The following is a 27,839-nucleotide window of genomic DNA, read 5'->3' as shown; positions in this document are numbered from 1 at the left end:
GGTCTCACATCATAAAGTAATCTAATAGAAGCAACTTTCTTTTCTTTTTTTGCTTGTTTGTAGAGACACGGTCTTGTTATGTTTCCCAGCTGATGTTGAACTCCTGGCCTCAGTGATCCTTTTGTATCAGCCTCCCAAAGTGCTGGAATTACAGGTGTGAGACACACACCCAGCCACTGATAAAAAGCAATATTCTGAACCTCTATCACTGAACCGGACTCTGAGCCACAAATTTCACAGCAACATGTTAGGAGGTTTAGAGTTTCATTCCAGAATGTCATTCAGCCTCTCTCTTTTTCATCTCTTCAGTGGAAGAATGACTCAGGTTCCACTCAGGGGCCATCTAATGAAAGACAATACGCTTTCTGTCTGGCTGCAACAAGACATCCTTAGAAACATATCAATTAAGTATTAGTACAAATTTTCTGAAACCAGAAACTTCAGACAAAAAGCCACCATAAAGAGGTCCTTGTTCCTGGGAGCTTCTCTTAAGAGAATGCCAGCTATGAACGTCAGTGGTGTGTGACCTATTCAGGTACTAGACTAAGGGAGATTAAAGGATAAGCATTTACATAGTGTTCGCCATGGAATTTTTGTTGTTGTTTCTTTTCTTCTCTCTCATAGGGAACCACAGCTGTGGGGTAAACCTGTAGGTGAGAGTCCTAAAATTAGGTAGCTTAGGGGGTTGCTGCTGTAGATGTACTAAACCTGACATGTAAATATTTTAAAAGTTTGTGTGCCTGTGTGTTTTCCTGGAAAAAGCATCCACAGATGTCCTCAGATTTTCAGAGTTCTATGATCAAAAAAGGTTAAGAACATATAAATCACAGATATTCTTCTTAGGTTAATAATATGTCAAATGAACTGTGGATGACAGAGGAGGGGCTCCCCTGGATAATGCAACTGAATAATGTGGAGAATAATGAACAATGTGGAGAAAATGCATTTTCTTCAAATTAGCGTTTCTGAGGAGACTAGTGTTACAGCTTGTTTGAAAACCTTTTCATGGAGAGGTGAAATTGCTATGTAGTGTTCCAGGTAATGAGAATTGAGTAGGTGAACTCAGCCTCGCTGGCATGAGCACTGCCTCCAGAGTCTTTCTTCCAACTTTCTTTCCAAATAGTCACCTGACCTTACCATCTTAAGTCTTTTGTTGACTTAAAAAAATTTTTTTAGAGAAAGAGTCTTGCAGTTTTGCCCAGGCTGGTCTAGAACTTCTGGGCTCAAGCCATCCTCCCACTTCAGCCTCTTGAGTAGCTGGGATTATAGGAATCCCCCACTGCACCGAGCCTTCGTGGACATTTTTGTCTCCTCTGTTTTTATTGTGATGACTGCCCGCATTCTCTTGGAAGAGAAACCATTTATTGCCTCCCAATTACAGGGAAGTAAGAAATAAAGCAAAGAGAAAGAAGTAAAGAGCTATACCAAAGGTAACAATTTTGTGATAAACCTTAAAGGTTAATTTTTATGTAATGGAAAGATTTTATTATTTATTTTATTTTATTTATTTATTTATTTTTTGAGACAGGGTCTCACTCTGTCACGTAGGCTGGATTGCAGTGGCGTGATCTTGGCTCACTGCAGCCTCGGCTTCCCAGGTTCAAGTGATTCTCCCACCTCAGCTTCTCGAGAAGCTGGGACTATAGGCACACACCACCAGTCCTGGCTAATTTTTGTATTTTTTGGTAGAGACAGGGTTTCACCATGTTGGCCAGGCTGAGCTTGAACTCCTGACCTCAAGTGATTGACCTGCCTCAGTCTCCCAAAGTGCTGGGATTACAGGTGTGAGCCACTGCACCCAGACTGAGAAAATGGGTTTTGAATGGGCAAGAAGGCAAAAGTTTACTTAACTTTCTTGCTTCTCTTGGGTGAGGTTTTAGTAATGTATATTCATCCATCGTATGGTTTAACCAGCTATGAAATTTCTAGACATCACACCTATTGAGATGGAGCCGGGACAAGGTCTAAAACAGAGGGCACAAAGCAGTCACCCCTGGACTGGATCTAGTCCACAGGCTTGAAGAGTGGGTAGCTTGAAGAGTGTTGTTATATTTAATTAAAAATTTGGAGATAGTGCATACATTCAGTTTATATTGAAAAGTGGAAGATGTAATAGCATGGATGTGGCAGTGAGTAATGAGAGCTGGAAATGGCCCCTCTCTTTACATAGAGTGTGTGCAATCCAGTTTGCCAAAATCCTCACCATTCTCATCCAGCCTGCATCCCTCATTAGGTTATAAGATTTTAAATTGGACCCCTGGGACCATGCAGGATTCTGTGTGCTAAGCTTGGATTTTATTCTGTGGGCATTGGAGAGTTATGAAAGCATTTTAGTTGGGAAAAGTAGAAAGATCAGATTTATGGAGAATGGGCTAGAGGAAAGTAAAACAGAAAGTAGAGAAACCAGTTCAGGAGATAACTGTAGTAATCCAGATAGGAAATCATGAGAGCCTAAAGCACAGTTATTAGGATGACATAGGAGACAAAATTGAGACTTGTTAAGGAGGTAGAAGCAACTAGCATCTAGCAAGTGACTAGATGGAAGATTAGGAGAGAAATGAAGTTTAGTCCAGGAAGACTTGAGTGATAGATAGAAAATTGAAGCCATTCGTTAATGTAAGTAGTGAAAAGGGAAAGACGGTTTAGGAGACCGTTAATACATTCTAACTTTTTTAATGACAAGATATACCAAACAGATGTAGCCAGGGTGTGTTGTAGAAAGTCAAGGAGGGAGCCTATGGAATGACCCAGCTCCAGCAGCAGGCGCTGGCCTGTAGGCTGCTGATTGGGCTGTGTGGGAGGCTGAACTCGTCGTCATCACTTCTGTCTAGTCTGTTCAGGCTGCTATTTCAAAGCACCATAGACTGGGTGGCTTATTAACAACAGAAATTCATTTATCACAGTGCCGGACACTGAAAGTCTGAGATCAAGGCACTAGCAGATTTGGTGTTTGGTGAAGGCCCACTTCCTGGTTCACAGATGATGCCTTCTCACCGTGTTCTCATATCCTAGAAGGGGCAAGGCAGCTCTCTGGGGATTCTTTACTAAGGGCATTAATCCCGTTCATCTTGACTCTCCCCTCATAACCTAATTACCTGCCAAAGGCCACATCTCCTAATACCATCACATTGAGAGTTTAGAAGTTAAACACATGAATTTTGGAAGGACACAAACATTCAAAATGAAATAATTACCTGCATTATTTTTTAAATTGAGAAGTATCACCCCCCAGGGATGTTAGAGCAATGGTCATCTAATGAAAGAGTGAATCAGTGTCTTCTGGAGAGTTATTTAAATTCAGAGATACCCAGACCCCAGCCATATCTTCTGAATCAGCATCTCTAGGGTGGGCCTGGGTATGTCCATCACCAACAAACTCCCCAGGTAGTCATTATTGCTTCTGTACTGACCTCCCAACTAATCGTTTTCTGACCTGCCGCTGCTGTTTTGTTCATTGCTGCCTGGTAATTGTGTGTTGTTTACTGTCAACTTAGCCAATCTTCTGCCCTGTTACTTAAAATATTTTCATTCTCTGAGTTCATGTCGTTTGCAGGGACATGGATGAATCGGAAACCATCATTCTCAGCAAACTTACACAGGAACAGAAAACCAAACACTGCTCATAAGTGGGAGTTGAACAATGAGGACACATGGGCAAAGGGAGGGGAACTTCACACACTCGGGCCTGTCGGGGGTGGGAAGAAAGGGGAGGGCATTAGGACAAATACCTAATGCATGCGAGGCTTAAAACCTAGATGATGGGGCTGGGCATGGTGGCTCATGCCTGAAATCCCAGCACTTTGGGAGGCCGAGGCAGACAGATCATGAGGTCAGGAGATCAAGACCATCCTAGGCAACATAGTGAAACCCCATCTCTTCTAAAAATACAAAAATTAGCTGGGCATGGTGGCACACACCTGTAATCCCAGCTACTCAAGAGGCTGGGGCAGGGGAATGGCTTGAACCCAGGAGGTGGAGGTTGCAGTAAGCTGAGATGGCGCCACTGCACTCCAGCCTGGCGAGACAGCCAGACTGTCTCAAAACAAACAAACAAACAAAAACCTAGATGATGGGTTGATGAGTGCAGCAAACTACCATGGCACACGTGTACCTATGTAACAAATGTGCGCATTTTGCACATGTATCCCAGGACTTAAAGTAAAATAAATAATTTTTTAAAAAAGAAAAATTTTCATTCTCAGTACCCCTCCCTAACATATATGAGCATATCTCCTTTTTATCTCCTCCAGCTTACTCTTTCCTCTTTAAATGCAGAAGCTCCCACAAACCTCTTTGGAAAAAGCACAGGTCACAGATGCATCAGTGACTTACATTTTTTCCTTGGCACTTCCTCAACCTTGGCTAAATAAACCTCTGTATCTCAATTGAGACTTGCCTCAGTCATTTTTTGGGTTACATGAGGCACTCTCCCCTCCATATGCCTCACTGCTTTGTAATCCTTTGTGTGATTAGGGTAGAGTCATTAGAGATTTGGCCTTTTAGCTTTTCCCTGTTTGCTGGGTAGGATATGTATACCTCTGGTGCTCCTCTTATTTGGATGTTGGAATACTAGACCACACAATACAACTACGAATTTGAGAAAGGGGAAATCCTCAGAAGCAAGATTCCAGAAGCACCAAGAGCCATCTGGGAGCATTCATAATGCTGGCTGTCCATAACAGCTATTCCAGGAGACTACAAACAGAAGGTAAGAGCACTCCATGCGATAATGGGAAATAAAATGCAAAAGCTCTCCTCTTCTACTCTACCTTCTCTTAAGAATAGGATATGAGGCTGGGCGTGGTGGCTCACGCCTGTAATCCCAGCACTTTGGGAGGCCAAGCGGAGCGAATCACGAGGTCAGGAGATCAGATTATGCTGGCCAACATGGTGAAACCCCATCTCTACTAAAAATACAAAAGTTACCCAGGCACAGTGGTGTGTGCCTGTAATCCCAGCTACCTGGGAGGCTGAGGCAGGAGAATCATTTGAACCCGGGAGTCAGAGTTTACAGTCAGCTGAGATTGGGCCACTGCACTCCAGCCTAGTAACAGAGTGAGACTCCATCTGAAAAAAAAAAAAAAAAAAAAAAAGAGTGGGGTATGAGTTACAGGAGAGAAATTGGAAGAAGATACTGAAGAGACAGAAAGATGTCTATCTTGATAAACTCCAGAAAAAAAAAAATTGGCTTATTCACCCACAGCTTCAGCCATCTTATTATGCACAAATAATGCCTGTAGATGTCATGAGATGAAAAAAATATTTTATAAGATTGCACAATGGAGTTTTTCTGCTACCACCAAGGCAACAGGGAAGACACGGCCACTAAAATTAGTCGGAATGTTGGAGAAGTGAAAGTGCTACTTGCCTCACTTGGTGATTTTGAAGATTAAATAATGTAAGAGGAAACACTAGGAAAATGATAAAGTACTACATAAATATGACTTGGTATTAAAACAATGACAGATGGTTGGGCACAGTGGCTCACATCTGTAATCCTAGCATTTTGGGAGGCTGAGGCAGGTGGAGTGAAACCCCGTCTCTACTCAAAATACAAAAAAATTAGCCAGTTGTGATGGCATGTCCCATATAGTCCCAGCTACTCGGGAGGCTGAGGCAGGAGAATCATTTGAACCCAGGAGGTGGAGGTTGCAGTGAGCCACGATTGTGCCACTGCACTCCAGCCTGGGCGCCAGGGCAAGACTACGTCTCAAAAAAAAAAAAAAAAAAAGGCAAGGGCAGAAATATTCATATCTTTTCTGGGAATGGGCAGTGAACTTCTCAGAACTGAAGTGCTACCTTCTTTATATCTTTTTGTGGCTTCCAGTCGTTGTGGTGATTGTCAGCTGTCATAGCAGTGGTGAGAGTGATATTTAGCATGGAAATTAGATTATAATGAAGTTGGAGGTCGTTCAGAGGTCAGGTGGGCTGTTATCTTGGATCCCACTGGTCTTAGCTAGTGTGAACAAAAGGGGAACCTCTGACCTCAGGCATCTTGTTGCTAAAGATAAACCGAGTTGTCCAACTGTTCAGTCAAGGCTTACAGCCTTATAGATGCCAGATGGGGTAACAGTGCCATCCCAAGATGTGCTGGATTGGCATGTTGATTTTTTCAAGTTGAAAATATTGGAGAAATTGTAGTTCAAAAAGGGCTAGCTGACTTGTCCCTTCCTGCATGCAGCAAGACATAATGATTCCTTTGGGTGGGCTACCCTCCCGCAAACAGGGTGATAAAATAGCCCTTGTTACTAGAGACTGAAAATTGGGGGCTGCAATGGACCTGAATAAATATATTTAATGAAATACCCTTTATCTTTTTTTTTTTTTTTTTTTTTTTTTGAGACAGAGTCTCGCTCTGTCGCCCAGGCTGGCGTGCAGTGGCGCGCTGCAAGGCTCAACTGCAAGCTCCGCCTCCCGGGTTCCCGCCATTCTCCTGCCTCAACCTCCCAAGTAGCTGGGACTACAGGTGCCCACCACCACCCGCCTGGCTAATTTTTTTGTATTTTTAGTAGAACTGGGGTTTCACTATGTTAGCCAGGATGGTCTCAATCTCCTGACATCGTGATCTGTCCACCTCGGCCTCCCAAAGTGCTGGGATTACAGGCATGAGCCCCTGTGCCTGGTCTTTTTAGTATTATTATTATTATAATTATAATACTTTAAGTTATAGGGTACATGTGCACAACTTGTAGGTTTATTACATAGGTATACATGTGCCATGTTGGCTTGCTGCACCCATCAACTTGTCATTTACATTAGGTATTTCTCCTAATGCTATCCGTCCCCCAGCCCCCCACCCACCCACAGGCCCCAGTGTGTGATAATCCCTGCCCTGTGTCCATGTGTTCTTACTGTTCAATTCCCAACTACAAGTGAGAACACGCGGTGTTTGGTTTTCTGTCCTTGTGATAGTTTGCTGAGAATGATGGTTTCCAGCTTCATCCATGTCTCTGCAAAGGACATGAACTCATCCTTTTTTATGGCTGCATGGTATTCCATGGTGTAAATGTGCCACATTTTCTTAATCCAATTTATCATTGATGGCCATTTGGGTTTGTTCCAGGTCTTTGCTATTGTGAGTAGTGCCACAATACAGAAATAACCTTTATCTTTCACTAGTTTTCCACCTTCTCCCATTTGTCTCCTAGTGACTCCCTATCTTCTAGTCAGATCCCCTTTGTCCTGTCATCTCCTCAAATGTATCATTCCTTGTTTAAAAAGTATAAAAACATCTTGCTGGCCAGGCGCAGTGGCTCACGCCTATAATCCCAGCACTTTGGGAGACTGAGGCGGGTGGATCACGAGGTCAGTAGATCGAGACCATGCTGGCTAACACAGTGAAACCCCGTCTCTACTAAAAATACAAAAAGAAATTAGCCAGGCATGGTGGCGGGCACCTGTAGTCCCAGCTACTCGTGAGGCTGAGGCAGGAGAATGGCTTGAACCGGGGAGGCGGAGTTTGCAGTGAGCTGAGATCACGCCACTGCACTCCAGCCTGGGCCACAGAGCGAAGCTCCATCTCAAAAAAAAAAAAAAGCAGTTGAATTAGAGGACGCCCAGCTGGTGTCCACTGGGGAATATGGTGTCAGAAGCATTGTGTTGACTGAGTGGTATAAGTAAAACGTAGAAAAAACACTTTTTTTCCCCTATCTTTCACAGGTATGTAATATAACTTACGAATTATAGATGCTTACTAAGTTGTAGTAATTTTAATTCCTAAAATTTCTTCTATATGGTCAACCATTATTTTTATTTAATGTGTGAACATATTATTTAATCCTTTTGTAATTTTGTTGTTGTTGTTACACTTATTTGGGGATGTGCTTATCAAGACTGAACTTATTTTTTCTCGGATGGAATTCCACCTCATATTCATTTATTATTTTCCTATTGATGGGTTACTTCTGGACACATTATGTAACTGATCCCTGTAAGAATTTTTGAAGTTCTCTAGGGCAGATGTTGTCATCCTCAGTTTTCTGGCAAGGAAACTAAGGTCCAGAGAGGATGGGGTGCAGGTCTCTTGGCCATGATTCATGACTTTCATAAGAAGTAGAGTCAGAATTTACATAAGAGTTTCTAACTCTAGATTCAGAACTCCTGATTTCAGAATTCCCACACTATGCTTTTCTTGGTATCTTTCCTCTTGGTGAATAAAAACTTTGGCTACTTCTAGGTTGTACAGAGTAAGGCTGAATGAAACAGATCGATGGACAGTCCGTAATTCTAAACCTGTTTGTGCTGTATAATGTTATTCAATAAATTGTCAATAAATGCTGTGTATATGAAAAAGCACTCACTTTCTAGAAAATGTCAAATGATAAGTGCGGTCCCCAGACTAGCAGCAACAGCATTGTCTGAAAACTTGTTAAAAAGCAAATTCTCAGGCCTCACCCTCAGATCTGCTTAATCAGAAGTCCTGAGGCTGGAGCCCAGCAATTTGTGTTTTCACCCTCTAGGTGATTCTCATGAACACTCAAGTTTAAGAATCACTTCCATAGTGTATTTCAAGGAAGACCTGATATCCTGTAACTAAAGAAATCATGCCCCACTGTTTCTTCCCCAGCCAGAGTTTGAATTTCCACTAAATATCGTGCTCTATAATAAGCAAATACTGAACAAAGGGAAGAAATAGAATTTGATGTCCCTATTTACCTGGAAAGAGATTATATTTTTCTGCCTTGTATGTAAAAAGTTAAAGATAAATACGTATTTTTAAGGAGATAGTTCCCATATAAGGAGCTTCGTGATTATGTTTTGGTTATTAAAGGTCTTTCTTTCTCTATTCTTTTTTGTTTCATTTATTTATTTTGTACAAATTTGAGGCAAACAAGTACAGTTTTGTTGCATGGATATATTGTATTGAGGTGAAGTCTGGGTTTTCAGTGTAATCATCACCCAAATAGTGTATATTATACCCATTAAGTAATTTCTCATCTCTCACTCCCCACCCACCCTCCAACCTTTCTGAGTCTCCAATGACTATTATCCCACACAGTTCATCTGTATATATTATTTGGCTCTCACTTATTTTTATTTTTAATGGCTGAATCATTTTTTTCTTTTTTGAGATGGAGTCTCACTCTGTCGCCCAGGCTGGAGTGCAGTAGGGCATCTCAGCTCACTGCAAGCTCTGCCTCCCGGGTTCACGCCATTCTCTGCCTCAGCCTTGTGAATAACTGGGACTATAGGCGCCCACCACCACGCCCGGCTAATTTTTTCTATTTTTTTTTTAGTAGAGACGGGGTTTCACCGTCTTAGCCAGGATGGTCTTGATCTCCTGACCTCACGATCCACCTACCTTGGCCTCCCAAAGTGCTGGGATTACAGGCGTGAGCCACCGCACCCAGCCTATGGCTGAATCATATTTCGTTTGTGTGTATGTGTGCATGTATATATAGATGATGTGTATATATATGATGTATTATATATACATAAATGATGTATTTATGTATATATGATGTATATATGTATATGATGTATATATGTATATATGATGTATATATGTGTATTTTTTATATCTATATAAATGTGAGATATATATATATATATATATTCTTTATCCAATAATCCATTGATGGATGCTTAGGTTGATTCCAGATCTTTGCTATTGTGAATAGTGCTGCTACAAGCATGTCAGTGCAGGTTTCTTTTTGATACAATGATTTATTTTCTTGCTGGATGTGTACCCAGTAGTGGGATTGCTGGATCAAATAGACGTTCTATTTTTAGTTTCTTTAGAAATCTCCATAGTTTTCCATAGGGGTTGTACAAATTTACATTCCCACCAACAGTGGATAAGCATTCCCTTTTCTCCACATTCTTGCTAGCATTTGTTATTTTTTGCCTTTTTGATAATAGCCATTCTAACTAGAGCAAGATGATATCTCATTGTGGTTTTAAGTTGCATTTCTCTGATGATTAGTAACATCAGAGGGCACTTTTTCATATGCCTGTTGAACATTTCTATGTCTTCTTTTGAAAACTATCCATGCCTTTTGCTTACTTTTTAATGAGATTATTATTTTTGTTGTTGAGTTGTTTGAGTTCCTTGCAAATTCTGCATATCAGTCCTGTGTTGGATGCATAGTTTACAAATATTTTCCGCATTTTGCAGGTTGTCTGTTCACTCTGTTGATTATTTCTTTTACTGTGTAGAGTTTTTGGCTAGGCATAGTGGCTCACACCTGTAATCTCAGCACTTTGGGAGGCCAAGGCGGGTGGATTACAAGGTCAAGAGATCGAGACCACCCTGGCCAACATGATGAAACCCCATCTCTACTAAAAATACAAAAATCATCTGAGTGTAGTGGCACATGCCTGTAGTCCCAGCTACTCGTGAGGCTGAGGCAGGAGGATCGCTTGAAACTGGGAGGTGGAGGTTGCAGTGAGCCAAAATCATAGCACTGCACCCCAGTCTAGCAGCAGAGTGAGACTCTGTCTCAAAAAAAAACAAAAGCAAATATAATTAGATTTTTAATAAGAAACAGTATTTGAATTATATCTACTATTAAGCTTTACTCCCGGGAAAAATGGGCTTTAATCTTGGGTTGCCCCAGTCTGAAGCTCTTACTGTTTCAGAAGCAACGCTGTCAGTCATATTTCTGACCAGAAATGGGAGTAGATTCATTGTGATTTTGCTGTGCAATTATGGTTCCATTATGTTCCATTACAGCAGGAACATTGCCAACTTTAGCATCTGCAAATAAAACGACTAATGAACACACAATAAAAGTTGTGTTTCCTGTCTCATGATCTAAGCTGGGGCCCAAGACTAAGGTAAGGAAAAGAAAAATATGACACATGCAAATAAACGGGGGTGTGTGTGTGTGCGTGCGTGTATGTGTGTTGAGTTATCCAGGTTGTGCCCCAACTTAGATAGTGAGGAGCTGAAAGACTGCTATAGTTGGATTCAAATGCTAGTTCTTCCATTTCCTAGCTGTGTAAGCATAAGCAACTTCCTTCATGTTTTGAAATCCTGACTGTCAATGCAGTATACTAACCTCCTGTGAGATTCTTTCGAAGGATATTATTAGCTCATGGATAAGAATGAATGTCAACAACCATCTAAGAGCGCAACACAATGTGGCAGATATTGCAGATTGGCCCACTCTGCTCCCCTGCTACCTCTTTGTCATTTGTTTTATCAAATACCTCAAACGAAAATGTTCAAGGAAACCTTCCCAGACTCTTTGCCAGTTCTGGTTCTTCAGGTAATTTCATTTCTACCCAGCAGATGCATCTGAATAAGAGTTGGATGGCAGAACACAGAAGTTGAACTGCTGCTGCCGCTTCTCCTGCTGCTGCCGCTTCTCCTGCTGCTGCCAATCACCATCATGAAGGCATATGATTGTTCCCCAGCAGCTGTCATAACAATTTCTGCATCCAGACCCTAGTTTATTGTCTGTCAAGGGGGCAGTAAATTAGGACAGTTTGTTAGCACAGATCACAGAAGCACTTGTTGCCAGCAGTTCTAGCAGATTCCTCAGCTTCCTTTAGTAGTGACAGAGGCAGCAGTCCATCGGAGAACCACTTCTGGGGTGGTGGTGTTATTCCTGGAAGCTCAGCTGAGAGCTGGCCCCTCCAACCCGTCCAATGACTATGTAAGCACTAAATCTCCGAATTAAATCTCAGTCTGCTTAAATTAGCCAGAACGGTTTCTGTTTTCTACAGCTGAGCTCTGATCAATGTGCGATAGTAAGGTTTTAAAGAAAATAAGCTTTAAAAACAAATACAAAAACCATATTTTGCTATAGGATATGTAAGTTTTGTTATCCAGGAATAACGTTTCTGGATACTTGTCCTGCCGAATATCTTTTGAATATCTTCTCTGCATTTTGATGCATTCCCACATTATGAGTCTGCCTTCCCAAAGGAAAATTAAAGACAAAAACTTTCCCCCAGGATCTCTTGTAGTGAGAGGTGTGAGTATGAAACTTATATTCTAGTAATGAAATATACCTGCATGAGGTCTGGATGCAGAAGAGCGGCCCATGAGGAAGTGACTGAGCGCAGAGAGATGTATCACTTGTCAAGTGTGAAAGTTTGAAGTGATGGGGTATAAGGTCCTATGCCAAGCATGATCAGTACGTAGTGATAGACAGCAAGAGGAATGGTGTTTTTGCTGTAAACACCTGCAGCGTATAGAGTTGGATGTTCTTTCTGGCTATGTTGCTCCTTGCCAAGTAGCATCCACACCTACTTTTCAGGATCTCTTGGAGAGTCTTTGAGGTACCTAATATCCTTTCATAAATCCCAATTGGCTTAAGCTAGTCAGTGTGAATTCCATTGTTAGCAACTGTAAATCCTGATTGATAAAAAGGTAATTGCATAATCTTTTTGTCTCGTGCTTTTTACCCAACTTTTCTCTGTAGCATTCTATAATATCTCACCATGCTTATAGAATTGTATAATTTTGAGCCAGAAGATATCTTGGGAAAAATATCCAGTAACCCAATAACCACACCACCACCTGACATTTTATAGATGTAGAATCTTAAGTACAGAAAAATGAATTGACTTGAAAAATAGATCTGGATTCAGAATCAAAACCAGGTCTCTTTAGTATCAGTTTGGTGTTTGTTTCACTATTCAACACTTTCTACCAGACAGAATCTGCTGAGCTAAAAATCCAAGAAAATTATATATACCAGAGAACTGGATATAAGAGCTTTAAGGGGGCTTTAGAAATGCCTTAAAGTATTCTTATAAAGGAATATAGAATTATACTCTCAGTCCAGTAATATCCAACTTCAATATTTTAATAAGCACTTTAAAAGTACTTTTTGCTCTAGAACTCTCAAAATGTTGAATCAAAAATCTACCCCTTTAACAATGGCAGATGACAGCTTATAACATGTAGCAACCTGCAATCATCTCTGAAATTACTCATGGTTTTCCAAATTAAACTCTGTAGTGCATTCATACTGTGTGCAAAGGATATATCATGATTGATTGATAAATTTACGGTAGCAAATCTTAATTGTAGGTTCATTCCAAGTTAACAGTTAAACTACTTAGTAATTTGCATAATGCAAACCTCAAAATTCTTCTATTTATACTTAATAAGAGTTTTATTTTAAAAGTATTATATTCTCATTGTTAAAAATTATGGAAGTGTATAAAGCAAAGATATTAAAGGCATTCTGCCATATCTCAGTTCTCAGGCTGGTATGGATCTTTACTGACTTTGTAATGTCTACCACTTGAATATTCCCATAATGGCCTCTAAAGACAGATTGTGTGGGTTTAAGTTCTGGCTCTCTTATTTTCTAGCTATTCATGATCTGAGAACCTCAGCTCTTGTGTGTCTGTTTCATCATCTATAAAACAAAGACAATAGTACTTGCCTCTTAGGGTTATTGTTGTATGAAACGTGATCATACCTCTAAAATGCTTAGGACAGTGCCTGGTGCATTTGGGTCAGTAAATGTTATCCAGTTTATTTATTGATGTATTGTTGCTTGAATTTTTTTTAACATACAACATTGCAGAAGAACTTTGTATCCTTTACACATCGATGTATCAATTAAACTCACCTAACGAGAAGCACTGATAATCTAAATTATAAGAGCAAGAATATTTGAGCAGGCATCAAACAATGACAAGTGCACTACAGTGTCCCGAATACACAATCTATATTCACATCCTTCTCTTCCCCAGCTCACCGCTTATTTGTTTATAAAACTAAAGCTTTGTTAATTTGACATTCAGATACTCAAAATCTTGCCCTCTATAGCCCAAACCTATTGAGGGAAGGCAAATGTGCTATATTTCATTGATATGACACCCACTTGTTAATTGCCTATGGACCAAGTCCAGCACTGGGCACCTAGAAAGAATGGGAAGATTCCTAAGATTTAATCCTTGCCCCAAGAGGAACTCACGGTTTGGTAAAGGAAGCAAAGACACAACATGAAGGAATACAACAGAAAAAAGTTGGAGTGGGGACCTGAGGGAGCTGAGAGAAGAGGCTCACTAAATAAAGCCTAGAGCTGGAGTCTTGGTCTTCTCCAAGGGAGGCATCTGTTAGTCCATCATCTGGGTGTGACCAGTGATCATTAGCTCACTTGGGCTTGAAAATGGGAGACTAGGTACAATGGAGAAGAAGTTGCTTAAAAACTTATTTTTACTTCTTTCCTGAAGTATACATAATTATAGTAGAAAATTTAGTGGAAAATTTAAAAACAAAACAACACACACACAAAAAAACAAAAACCAAAAAACACAGACAGGTGAATATAGCCATCAGTCTCATTCCAAAGGTGATCATGGATCATGCCTGGATGTATTGTCCCAATTTTCTTTGTTTGTTTGTTTGTTTGTTTGTTTGTTTTGAGACGGAGTCTTGCTCTGTCACCCAGGCTGGAGAGCACTGGTGCTATATCGACTCACTGCAAGCTCCACCTCCTGGTTCACGCCATTCTCCTGCCTCAGCCTCCCCAATAGCTGGGACTACAGGCGCCCGCCACCGCACCCAGCTAATTTTTTTGTATTTTTAGTGGAGACGGGGATTTCACAGTGTTAGTCAGGATGGTCTCCATCGCCTGACCTCGTGATCCACCCGCCTCGGCCTCCCAAAGTGCTGGAATTACAGGTGTGAGCCACCGAACCCGCCCCCGCCAATTTTCTAAGAAACAGTTTATTTTCCACTCTCTTTTCTCCGTCCTCCTTTCCCCCACTTCCTATTTAGCTCTTTCGAAATGTAATTATGGCTTTTTACTTCTTCTTCACCGGACAATTTTTACAGAGCAAGTTAATCTACTCTGTGTGCTTAGAAACTCCAGAGTGGGACCAGGCGCGGTGGCTCACACCTGTAATCCCAGCACTTTGGGAGTCCAAGGCAGGCGGATCACGAGGTCAGCAGATTGAGACCATCCTGGCTAACACAGTGAAACCCCGTCTGTACTAAAAAAATACAAAAAATTAGCCGGGCATGGTGGCGGGCGCCTGTAGTCCCAGTTACTAGGGAGGCTGAGGCAGGAGAACGGCGTGAACCCGAGAGGCGGAGCTCGCAGCTAGCAGAGATCGCACCACTGCACTCCAGCCTGGGCGACAGAGCAAGACTCCAGCTCAAAAAAAAAAAAAAAAAAAACCTTCAGAGTGGAACTTTAACCCACCAGGAGGTTGCCCTGACAGGTAACAGTTGATTTCCAACCCAAGGTATGCCCACTAGAGGTTTTGGCCACCTTTACAACCTATTTCTGTCCAAGAAGATGCCACCTAAACTACCCAGTAGATAGGGCACTGAAGCAACTGTACAGAACCCCGACCTGCTCACTTCTACTTCTGCTTTAAAAGCACCCCACTTTCTGCTCCAAAAGCAAAGTGGTCTCCTTAATGTAGGAAACCTGTACTTCTTCCCCTAAGCTAGCTTTGGAATAAAAAGTCACTTTAGACCTTGTTCTTGTTAATTGGGCTGTGCAAGCAGTGAGCAACTGAACCTGCATTTAATAGCATGTGTACACATATGTACTTGAAATAATTTTTTAAAAATCTCTTATGAGAACTATAAGGGATAAATTTAGGGGCAACTCATTACATGTGTTCTTTTTCTCCCCCACATTTTCCCTTAACTATGCTGAATGTCTTACTATATTACTTGAAATTACAATTTTAATGGCTGTATAATAGTTGATCAAATATATAAACTATAATGTATGTAATGAATCCTCAGTCATTGGACATTCAATGTCACCATTCTGTCACTTGAGGGAATACCCTTGTTTTCTTTAGCATCCTTGATTATTTCCTTAAGCTAAATTCTTAAGAATAGAAATGCCAAGTCTAAAGTTTGCACATTTTAAAGTCAAAATTTGGTTTGTTATTAAAGCGTCAACTTTTTTATTGTATAATATACCCAAGATAAAATTTACCTTTTTACCATTTTTTAAGTATAGTTCAGTGACATTAAATATATTTATGTTGTTGTACAACCTCACCACCATCCATCTCCAAAACTTTATCATCCCAAACAAAAACTCTATTTCTATTAAACAATAACTCCCCTTTCCCCACTCCCCTCAGCCCCTGGTAACCTGTACTCTACTTTCTATTTCTATAAGTTTCCCTTCTCTAGGTTCCTTATATAAGTGGACTTATAAACTATTTTTTCTCTAGTGTCTGACTTGTTTCACTTAATATCATGTTTTCCTGGTTCTTCCATGTTGTAGCATGTATCAGAGCTTCTGCCTCTTTAAGGCCAAATAATATCCCATTGTATGTATAATCCACATTTTATCTATTCATCTGTCCATGGACATTTGTGTTGTTAAGCAGCCACTTTTTTATGATGTGTAGAAATTAGAATCTCTATTTACTGCTGTTGGGGATGGAAATAGTGTAGCTGTCTTCGAAAACAATTTGTCAGTTCCTCAAAATCTTTTTTTTCTTCTTCTTCTTTTTTTTTTTTTTTTTTTTTTTTTTGATACAAGGTCTCACCCTGTCACCCAGGCTGGAGTGTAGTGGTGCAATCATAGCTCACTGCAACCTGGAACTCCTGGGCTCAACCAATCCTCCTTCTTCAGTCTCATGGGTAGATGGGACCAGAGGCACATGCCAGCATGCCTGGCTGATTTTTCAGTTTTTTGCAGAGATGGAGTCTCGCTGTGTTGCCCAGGCTGGTTCAGAATCTTAAACATAGAGTTATCATATGACCTAGCAATTCCATACTTGGGTATCTATCCCCCCAAAATTAGAAGCATAAAAACCAATGCATGAATATTCATTACAGCATTATTTATAGTAAGCAAAAAAGGAAACAACTAAATGTCCATCAGTTGGTAAGTAGCTAAATAAAAAATGTGGTATACTTATACACAATATGTTATTTGACAATGAAAAAAAAGTACTGAAACATGCTACTACGTAGATGAATGTTGAAAGCCTTATTCTGATGTAATAATTTGATGTACAGATTATTTCATCACCTAGGTAATGAGCATAGTATCCAGTGCTTTTCTGATTCTCTCCATCCTCCCACCCTACACCCTCAAGCAGGCCCTGGTATTTATTGTTCTTTTTTGTGTGTCCATGTGTACCCAAGGTTTAGTTCCCATTTATACATGTGGTATTTGGTTTTCTGTTCCTGTGTTAATTTGCTTAGGATAATGACCTCCAGCTGTATTCATGTTGCTGCAAAGAACATGATCTCATTCTTTTTTATGGCTGCATAGTATTCCATGGTATATATGTGACACGGTTTCATTATCCAGCCCACTGTTGATGGGGCATCTAGGTTGATTCCATGTGTTCAATATTGTGAATAGTGCTGCAATGAACATACCCAGGCATGTGTTTTTATGGAAGAGCAATTTCTATTCCCTTGGATATATACCCAGTAATGGGATGCTGGGTTGAATGGTAGTTATGTTTTAACTTCTTGGAGAAGTCTTCAAACTGCTTTCCACAGTGGTTGAACTAATTTATATTCCCACAGCAATCTATAAGCATTCCCTTCCTCTACAACCTTGCCAGCATCTGTAATTTTTTGACATTTTAATAATAGCTATTCTGATTGATGTGAGATGGCATCTCATTGTTACTGTGATTTGCATTTCTCTCATGATTAATGATGTCGAGCTTTTTCTTATATGCTTGTTGACCAAATGTATGTCTTTGTTTAAGAAATGTCTTTTCATGTCCTTTGCCCATTTTTAAATGGGGTTGTTTATTTTTTGCTTGTTAATTTGTTTGATTTTGTTATAGTTTCTGGATGTTAGACCTTTGTTGAATTCATAGTTTACAAATATTTTCTCCCATTCTGTAGGTTGTCTGTTCCCTCTGTTGATAGTTTCTTTTGCTGTGCAGAAGGTCTTTAGTTTAATTAGGTCCCACTTGTCAATTTTTGGTTTTGTTGCAATTGCTTTTGGAGTCTTCATCATAAAATCTTTGCTGAGGCCTATATCCAGAATGCTAGTTCCTAGGTTTTCTTCAGGAGTTTTAATAATTTTGTGGTTTTGTTGTTGTTGTTTTGCTTTTTGTTGTTGTTGTTTTTGAGACAATCTTGCTCTGTCACCCAGGCTGGGGTGCAGTGGTGCAATCTTGGCTGACTGCAAACTCTGCCTCCCGGGTTCAAGCAATTCTCCTGCCTCAGCCTCCCGAGTAGCTAGAATTACAGGCCCTTGCCACCACATCCAGCTAATTTTCTGTGTTTTTAGTAGAGACGGGGTTTCACTGTGTTAGCCAGGATGGTCTTGATCTCCGGACCTTGTGATCCACCTGCCTTGGCCCCCCAAAGTGCTGGGATTATAGGCATGAGCCATCGCACCCGACCTATAGTTTTGTGTTTTACATTTATGTCTTGAATCCATCTTGAGTTGATTTTTGTATATGGTGTAAGGAAGGGGTCCTGTTTCAGTCTTCTGTGTATGACTGGCCAGTTATCCCAGCACCATTTATTGAATAGGGAGTCCTTTCCCCATTACTTGTTTTTGTCAGATTTGGCGAAGATCAGATGGTTGTAGGTGTCTGGCATTATTTCTGGGCTCTCTGTTCTGTTCCATTGGTCCATGTGTCTGTTTTTGTACCAGTACCATGATATTTTAGTTACTGTAGCACTGTAGTATAGTGTGAAGTTTGACAGCATGATGCCTGCCAGCTTTGTTCATTTTGCTTCAGATTGCCTTGGCTATGCCTTTTTGGGTTCCATATGAATTTTAGAATAGTGTTTTCTAATTCTGTGAAAAATGTCATTGGTTTTTTCATAGGAATAGCATTAAATCTGTAAATTGAAACAGCCACTTTTAAATCAATCGACGTGGACCCACTGACCTGATAGACAAGGTCCAGTTTTTCAGTTTTATGTTTTGTCTGAGCCCACTTCATCTGTGTTGTGATAAAACTGAAAAGAGCTATCACAGTTTACTAGTTTCTTAGGTGGAAGGGAGCCAATTACTTCAAATCAAAATATGAAATAATATTTTTTTAAAAGTCGCCCGATCCAAGTGAACCAAGCCTAATTTTAGAAGCATGGTTTAGAATTAGAAAAATATATTATTTAAGAAAACATTATTGGCCGGGCGCAGTGGCTCACGCCTGTAATCCCAGCACTCTGGGAGGCCGAGGCGGGCAGATCACAAGGTCAGGAGATCGAGACCATCCTGGCTAACACGGTGAAACCCCATCTCTACTAAAAATACAAAAAATTAGCCGGGCGTGGTAGCGGGCGCCTGCAGTCCCAGCTACTCGGGAGGCTGAGGCAGGAGAATGGCGTGAACCTGGGAGGCGGAACTTGCAGTGAGCCGAGATCGCACCACTGCACTGCAGCCTGGGTGACAGAGAAACACTCCATCTCCAAAAAAAAAAAAAAAAGAAAAAGAAAAAGAAAAGATTATTGATGATGTATATTGAGTTAGAGAAATTATATAGATCTTTATCAGAAGAATGATGGGTATTTTGGTATGTTTTGTGTATTAGGTGTTTCATAGCTGTACATTAGAGTCTAATCAATTTTGACAGAAACTAAAAATTTAGTTTTAATCGAAAGAACAAATACACTCATTTGGGTTAAAGGTAGTAGCAATATTTCAATCTTAAGATAATCCCCTTCAAAAGCCTTCAATAGAGAATACCAGAAAAAAATGTCGATAATTGTTAGCTAAGGAATATAAAGGAATTCATTATTCTATTCCCTTTAGTTTTGCATATGCTTGATATTGTTCATACTTAAAATTTTGAAAGAATTTAAAAAATTTACATGGACTTAGGCAATATACCAATACCATCTTGCTTGGACAACAGTGCAATGTATTGATTATTTTTTTTCCTAGAAAACTAGTGTTTTGTGATGGTTTTCCTACTGTGAGTGAGAACTTTGATGTAATTCTGGTTTGGTGTCCAAGTCTTTTTCTTTTCTATGTAATCATATTAGGGATTGGTACAACAAAAACAGCTGCCCTCAAGAGACTTGACAGATGTGTTCAGAGTGAGCACTCTATAAACACTGAAATCTAATCTGTTTCCAAAGCAGTACCACTTGCAGCAGAGTCCCTAATAAATCATCTTGGTTAATTTGTGAAACTGGAGAAGCTATGCAAACATGTGCATCAACCAAATAAATACTACAAGATTGTTAAAAAATAGAATTCCAGGGCATCTATTAGATATAATTTTAAAGCCTTTACTTAGCTTTTAAATGTTGAACAACTTGAAAGGTTGGCAGGTTTGAAAACTGATGGTCTTCATCTCAGGGCAGGAAAAGTAACATGTTTTTGAGTAACGTTTTTTTCCTGTCAAGTCCTCACCTATATTAAGTACCTTAAATTGTACACTCTTACATGAGAGATGAAAGTGCTAATTTTAAGGACATGACAATACAACTAAAATTATGAGTGATTCCAGGTTCTGCTAATATTTAGAACCCTTTGAAGGATGTGGCACAATAGATGGGAGTGATGGATGAAGAAAATGTTGGTCTTTTATTCAGTGATTTAGTGGGTTTAAATTAGATTGAATCTCATATTAATAATTCTGAGATAGTAAAAAGACCAAAGATGGGCCTTGGAAGATTTGAGGCCAAAAATATGGAACACTATTTTAAGTAAGTATTTTTACCAAAATCAAGGCAAATGCTGGGAGATATAGAACCTCATTATTAAAAGAAATTTATCTAGAAACTCATGTAAGTTTGTGGGGTTAGGAATTTATAACCAATTAGTCCTACTACTGTACTGAGGACTCACTTTGTGTGGATCATGAGAGCATTGTACTAGGGCTTAGGGCAATATATTAATGAAAGTGGCATTATCTCTGCCTTCAAATTAATCTGCAAGTACAGAAATGAGTTCTGAAAAGAGAAAACCCTCAGTCTGAAACACACGCAGACACACACACGCAAACACAGGTTTGTCTTTGGGCTTGGGTCTATATAATTTAGGTGAAGATTTTATTTCTTTTTTTTTTTTTTTTTTTTGAGACAGAGTCTCGCTCTGTCATCCAGGCTGGAGTACAATGGCACTATCTCGACTCACTGCAACCTCTTCCTCCTGGGTTCACGTGATTCTCCCGTCTCAGCCTCCCGAGTAGCTGGGATTATAAGCACCTGCCATCATGCCTGGCTAACTTTTATATATTTTTAAAGACGAGGTTTCACCATGTTGGCCAGACTGGTCTTGAACTCCTGACCTCAGGTGATCCACCCACCTCAGTCTCCCAAAATGCTGGGATTACGGGTGTGAGCCACCACATTCAGCCAGGTGAAGATTTTCTTTAGGGCAGCCTTAGAATTGTAGATGTCAAGTGATAGAAATCTAACATAAATTAGCCTAAGTAGAAAACATCTGGCAAATTCTGAACCACAGAAAAGGCAGAGGAGGAACTGAGCTAAAGACAACTGAACTGGGATTAGACTCTGTCAGATTTTTGTTTTTCAGCCTTTCATTGATTCATTCTCTCTCTCTTCCTCTGTCTGTGTGTGTGTGTGTGTGTGTGGTGAGAGTGTGTTAAAATTTACATAAGAAAATGTACTATTTTAACCATTTTTAAGTATACAATTCAGTGGTATTATGTTCACAATATTATGCAACCTTCACAACTAAGCATTTACAGACCTTTTTTTATCATCCTAAACAGAAACCCTGTACTCGTTAACAATAATTCTGTATTCCTCCCTGCTTCCAGCCCCTGGTAACCACTATTCTACTTTCTGTCTCTATAAATTGTGTATTCAAGGTACATCATATAAATGAAATCATAAAATACTTGTTCTTTTGTGTCTGGCTTATTCTACCTAGCATAGTGTTTTCAAGCTTCATTTATGTTGTAGTATTGAGGCAGAAATTAGAGAAAGAAGAAAATAAAATTAAAATGAGAAAAATAAGTTCTCCTTTGTTAGGCTGACTCACTCCAAAAGGCAGTAACAGGCACAGCCTAAATCAAGGAAAAATTTTGATGACACTATCTAAGAAGCTAGGGCTCAAAGGAAAGTGCTCTGGAGACTCTCTCAGCACTCCTTCAACATAGGGAGAAGAGAAACAAATTTTCCTTTCTCTTATGATTCTGTTTTTCATCTAAGCAGCACAGTGAAGATCATGAGACGCCTAAGCAGGCCTGGATTGCAGCCACCTAGGCACCGTAGTGAAGGTTATGAGATAAACCCATGCAAGGCACAAGAGCAAGCCTGGATAACAGCCATCTGGGCCATATAGCAAGAGTTATATATAAGCCTGAGTTATGAACCTGTCATAGTATGATTAACTGCTTTTGTTCTGCTTCTGTATCCTTGCTTTTATGCCACCGTAAGCTTGTTTCAAGCTAGTCCACCTCCTTTTAGAAGTGTGTATAAAAGTCAAGTGCTGTCTTTGCTCTGGGCCCAGTCTTCGGATGTTAATCCACTGGCTCTGAGTGCACTCAACAAATCCTCCTATTTCATCCAGTGGTCTCTCTGGCCCTCCTGATTCCTGCAACAGTATGTATCAAAGTTTTACTTTTTATGGATGAATGCTGTTCCATTGTAGGTATGTTCCACATTTTGTGTGTGTGTGTATGTACATTCAATGTTTATTACAACTAATTGGCAATGCAATGAGACAGTGCTCACATGGCCTGAATATTGGTCATAGTCACAAGGCTTAATCCATCCCAGACTATACAAGTGAAAGTATAAACCATGAAGACATGTTTACATACTTACAAGTACTTAGAAAAGTGATGCTGGACAATTATAGAGCTTTAAAAAATTTAAGACCAACTAATGCCCCTTTACCTCATTCAACTCTCACTTTTTTATATGAAAGGTGAGGTCAGGAGTTTGAGACCAGCCTGGCCAACATGGTGAAACCCCATCTTTACTAAACATACAAAAAAAAATAGCCAGGTGTAGTGGTGGGCTCCTGTAATCCCAGTAATCCTAGCTACTTGGGATTGAGGCAGGATAATTGCTTGAAACTGAGACAAGGAGGTTGCAGTGAGCCGAGATCGTGCCACTGCACTCCAGTCTGGGCAACAAGAACAAAACTCCATCTCCAAAAAAAAAAAAAGAAAGAAAAGTTAATTTTAATTTTTTTTTTCTTTGAGATGAAGTCTGGCTCTTGTGCCCCAGGCTGGAGTGCAGTGGCACAATCTTGGCTCACTGCAACCTCTGCCTCCCGGGTTCAAGCAATTCTCCTGAGTCAGCCTCCTGAATGCCAGGATTACAGGCATCTGCCACCATACCTGGCTACTTTTTGTAGTTTTAGTAGAGATGGGGTTTCACCATGTTGGCCAGGCTGGTCTTGAATTCCTGACCTCAGGTGATCTGACTGCCTTGGCCTCCCAAAGTGCTGGGATTACAGGTGTGAGTCACCGTGCCCGGACTCTTTTTAAATTTTTGTAAGACTTCTGTTAATTAGGCAATGCCATGGAAAGAAAAGAAGACACTGTAAAGTTTGTAGCACTTCTCCATGGAGGGAAGGCATAGGGAAGCAAAATAAATTTGGTTTTCACAAGCACTGCAGAAGGAACATTCATACTTCATGCAATGTCTTTATACACAACACTTTGTGAAGAGAGCAACATGTTTACTGTAAGATACTGTTATGAAGAATCCCTGGCAAATTAATATTTCCACTTTATTTTGGGGCATCAAAAACCATCCAACTAAGTGATTGTGTCCACAAAAATTCATCTCAGGAGTCAAATGTGCCTTTACCTTAAGAATTACATGCTTGCTATTATGAAACAATCCTGTTTCTCATTCCAGGTTCAGAATGCTTAAGAAATAATTTTTAGTGTAAACAGTATTATTCCAATTTAGTCATTTAAAATAATCTGTATTCTCCCCCCACCCCTTTTTTAAGGTATGTAGTTTCCAATAGGAGTCTTTGGCATAAATCTGCTTTCTAAAGTTTCAACAAGACTAAGTTTCCATTCATTCAATATGTGACATGTCAATTCCCTTTACTCTTATGTATACTGAAATGTTCACTAGTCTTTGGTTTTATAAAATGAGGTTTCACATTATAATTTAAGAATTTCTTTGTCAAATATAGTAATTAATAAATGTATATTGCCCAATTGTTTCATTTTACATATATACAGATATGTCATTTTCATATGTGTATATAATCAGATTAAGAGAAACTGACCTATAAACTTTAAAATATCCAGAAAAGTCTTCTTTTTCTGCCCCATTCACATTTAAGTCCTTTAACTTATCACTTGATTAACCAAAGTTCCTTCTTAAAAAATTGTATATGGCTGGGCGCAATGGCTTAAGCCTGTAATCCCAGCACTTTGGGAGGCCAAGGTGGGCAGATCACGAGGTCAGGAGATCAAGACCATCCCGGCTAACACAGTGAAACCCCATCTCTACTAAAAATACAAAAAATCAGCTGGGCATGGTGGCAGGCACCTGTAGTCCCAGCTACTCGGGAGGCCGAGGCAGGAGAATGGCGTGAACCCGGGAGGCGAGTTTGCAGTAAGCCGAGATCACTCCACTGCACTCCAGCTTAGGCAGCAGAGTGAGACTCTTGTCTCCAAAAAAAAAAAAAAAAAAAAAGAAAGAAAAAAAAGAAAATCGTATAGGCTTGAATGAAGTAGCTTAGAAAAACAGTAATGCTGACAAGACATCATCTTACACCATTAGCTAACATGGACATGAAGACAGGGGCCATCTACAGTGTGTGAAATGCCACAGGAAGTCATCAACAAGGAGGAGAGTTATGTCAGTCCAGTTTCTTTGAGAACTCTGTGTGGGGTTTAAGCTTCCTCCTGTGGTAGATAAGCCTGTGGAATTGCCTTAAGGACATTTTTCTTGGAGGTTTCCTAACTTCCCCTCCCAAAAGAACTCATCCAAAATAAAATAAACCTCTTCAAAATTAAAGATGATATTAAGTTCACATACACTGCCAAAATACTTGTCAAATAATTCCATGTCATGATGAATCATTTCCAGGGTACTTAGTTCATTGCCCTGATTCGCAGTAGCACAGCAAATATACAAACTGGCATATCTTTTGTAAACAATCTTCAGATATCTTCACATTTTAGGTTTCTGTGCTAAAGTGAACAAGTTCTCTTGTAATATCTTCCTTCTCTTTGTCCAATAGCTGGATATACCATTTTTGCAGTTGAGGCTTTCCCTGACAACTTTTAATAAAAAGCAGCATAAACTGCATGATGGTCTCAGGTTGCCAGTGCACAGGAGGTCCGCCTGTGGCAACAGGTCCTGAGGGGAAGCCAGTCACCATGCTGAGGAAGAGAAGCGGCCATGTTGCTGTGGGGAGGGAACCTGGTTGACCCACATTTTCTTTATACATTCATCTGTTGAAGGACATTTGGATTGTTTCTACCTTTTGGTTATTGTGAATAGTACTGCTATGAACCTTGGTGTACAAGTATCTGTCTGAGTCCCTGCTTTCCATTGTTTTGGGTATATGCCTAAGAGTAGAATTGCTGGATCATATGGTAATCCCACATGTAACATTTTGAGCATTCTTTCTCTTTCACATTTGCTTCATTATCTCTGAATAACATTTCCGCAATAGTATAAACGCAGCTTCTAGCATCTCCAGGTTCACAACGTCATGGTATTTAGACCGGAGAAGAGAGATTATCTTCCTCTAACAAAGGGTTAAAAACCTGGGAAGGACATTTAATTGGCTAACTTGTCTCTTAGACTCTTATCTAAAACAGTCACTGAAGGTCAGTGAATATCAGGGATGGTGTGTGGAGATGTGATTATTGGAGAGTCCTAGGATTAACCTCATCGAACTAGGTAGAGTCAGGTTCCTACCTCATGGCTGGGGAAATGCAATCATGAGGAAAGGACAGTTCCCATCTGGGACATGTGTCTAAATCTGGCAGGAAGGGAATACAGTTCTCAGAAAGAAGGGAGGGGTTGCCTGCACATGGCTACTAGAGAAATACTTGTGAGCTCAGCGACCATCCCAAATCTGCAAACATCAAAGGTTTTGTTTTGTTGTTATAGTTTGTGGTTAATATAATCAGTCAAGGTAGGTTTGTATACCGCACCCCCCCAACCCCCACCAAAGAAAGGAACCTGTCTGAAACACAGGAAATTTCATGGAATAATTCATAGTAAATCTCTTTAAATACTTGTTTAACAAGTACAGTGACATTTTTCAGGGGAAAAGCCTGTGAAAACCACTTCATATAGATAAACAGTTGACGGTTGTATTTTTAAAAATCTGTGTTTTCAATATGAGCTTATTATTCGGCTTTAGTGCCTTCATGGATACATTTCCAAACTATATTACAGCAGCAGAGAATAAAGCTGTGTACTTTGACTTTCAACTATTTGTGCCATTTCTACTTTTAGCTTGGATTCAAATGATGTCAAAAAGATGGAAACTGCCTGTTGAGAGTTGAGAACTGCATTACCAGCAGTTTTTTACTCCTACTAAGCTTGGAACACAGCCAAGAATTGGCATGACTTATTCAGTTGTTGTATCAAATCAAATTTAGTAAATTATTGATCTGATTTCAAGATTCATGAGGTTTCCTTTGCTTTTAAAACTTGTTTTATATTTATACATCCAGCAAAGAAAGCTATCTTCGCTAAGCATATAATATAAGCATAAGAATAATTCTCTTATTTATTCTCTAGTACCTCATCCCAATTAATCCTCTTTATTTCCTTTCATAATTACATTATTATGCTATTTCCTGTCTTTTATTTTTTGATTCACTCTGCATCTTACCTTTTCCATTTTAAGCATTCTTTCAGTTTTAGGCTTTCATTTCATCATTATCCATTTCACATCTCTTATTTCTGTCATAGGCCTTTCCCTTTGTATCTTATTTATCACCAGATAATCAATAAGCATAATGTTCAAAAGAATGTTTTGATTCTGTATGCTTATTGGCATGCTAAATTACTGCTTTTTTGTGATGGAGGAGGGAAGTTAATATAGTTCAGAGAAGGAAATCAAAGAGACACAAATTGATAATGGCTGTTCATTTCCTCTTAAAAACAATGCTTATCTAGTTATAAATTGACTTGTAGAATTAACTTTTTAATGTATTATGGAATCTCTGTCTTTTTTTCTGTTTTTTTTTTCCTCTCTCCCCCTCCTCCCTCTCTTTCCCCTCTGACCCATTCCTTCTCTGTCTCTCTCTTTCCTTTTTTCCTTACCTCCATCTTTCCCTCTTTTTTGCCCTGCCTCACTCCCTGTCTCATCTCCCTCCCTCTTCCAAATGAAAATACTTAAATTTTCTAGGGAAAAAAATATATATTTCTAAGATGGTTATCTAAGTCTCTTCAGTTTACCCAAGTAGATACCAAAAAAGTAATTAAGTCTGTCTGTTGTCCTTGGAGGTGTATCTCAAAAGAAGATGTGTCTTTGTTACCTTGGATTTGCCTATGAAACCACAAATTGCTACCACCAGCCTCACCCACTAACTTTCATGATAGAATGTGGAGGGAGTCTTTGGACAAAGGTGCACAGGAAAATGAAGGGTGGTTGTGAAGCAGAGAGGCATACATAGGAGAAAGAGAAAGGCTTTCAGAATTTTCAGTTTTGTTAACATTCCATTCCTATCTCAGGAGATTTCAGTATATTTTCAGGTAATCAATTGAATGTTAGTAACTAATTCCCTTTGCTTCTCTTTTCCTTCCTTCTTCTCATGTTAGTCATTCTCTTCTCCCTTGATTAACCTCACTGATCCTATTGGTTTTCTTCTCAACAACCAATTATTTTATATATATATATATATATATATATTTTTTTTTTTTTTTTTTTTGAGACAGAGTCTCGCTGTTTCACCCAGGCTGGAGTGCAGTGGCGCTGTCTCTGCCTCACTGCAAGCTCTGCCTCCCGGGTTCACCATTCTCCTGCCCTCAGCTCTGCTGAGTAGCTGGGACTACAGGCGCCCACACCCAAGTGCCTCCAGCTAATCTT

At 39.8% G+C, this 27,839-nt stretch overlaps 1 pseudogene; it reads right to left on the bottom strand.

The window, feature by feature from the left end:
* Positions 1-24,476: 24,476 nt before the first annotated feature.
* LOC100997310 lies at positions 24,477-25,316 on the bottom strand (annotated as a pseudogene).
* Positions 25,317-27,839: the final 2,523 nt, after the last annotated feature.

The sequence above is a fragment of the Papio anubis genome, chromosome 4 (assembly GCF_008728515.1).
Source record: "Papio anubis isolate 15944 chromosome 4, Panubis1.0, whole genome shotgun sequence".
In the NCBI taxonomy this organism is placed as follows: Eukaryota; Metazoa; Chordata; class Mammalia; order Primates; family Cercopithecidae; genus Papio; species Papio anubis.
This window is presented reverse-complemented; position numbering and strand designations above follow the sequence as displayed.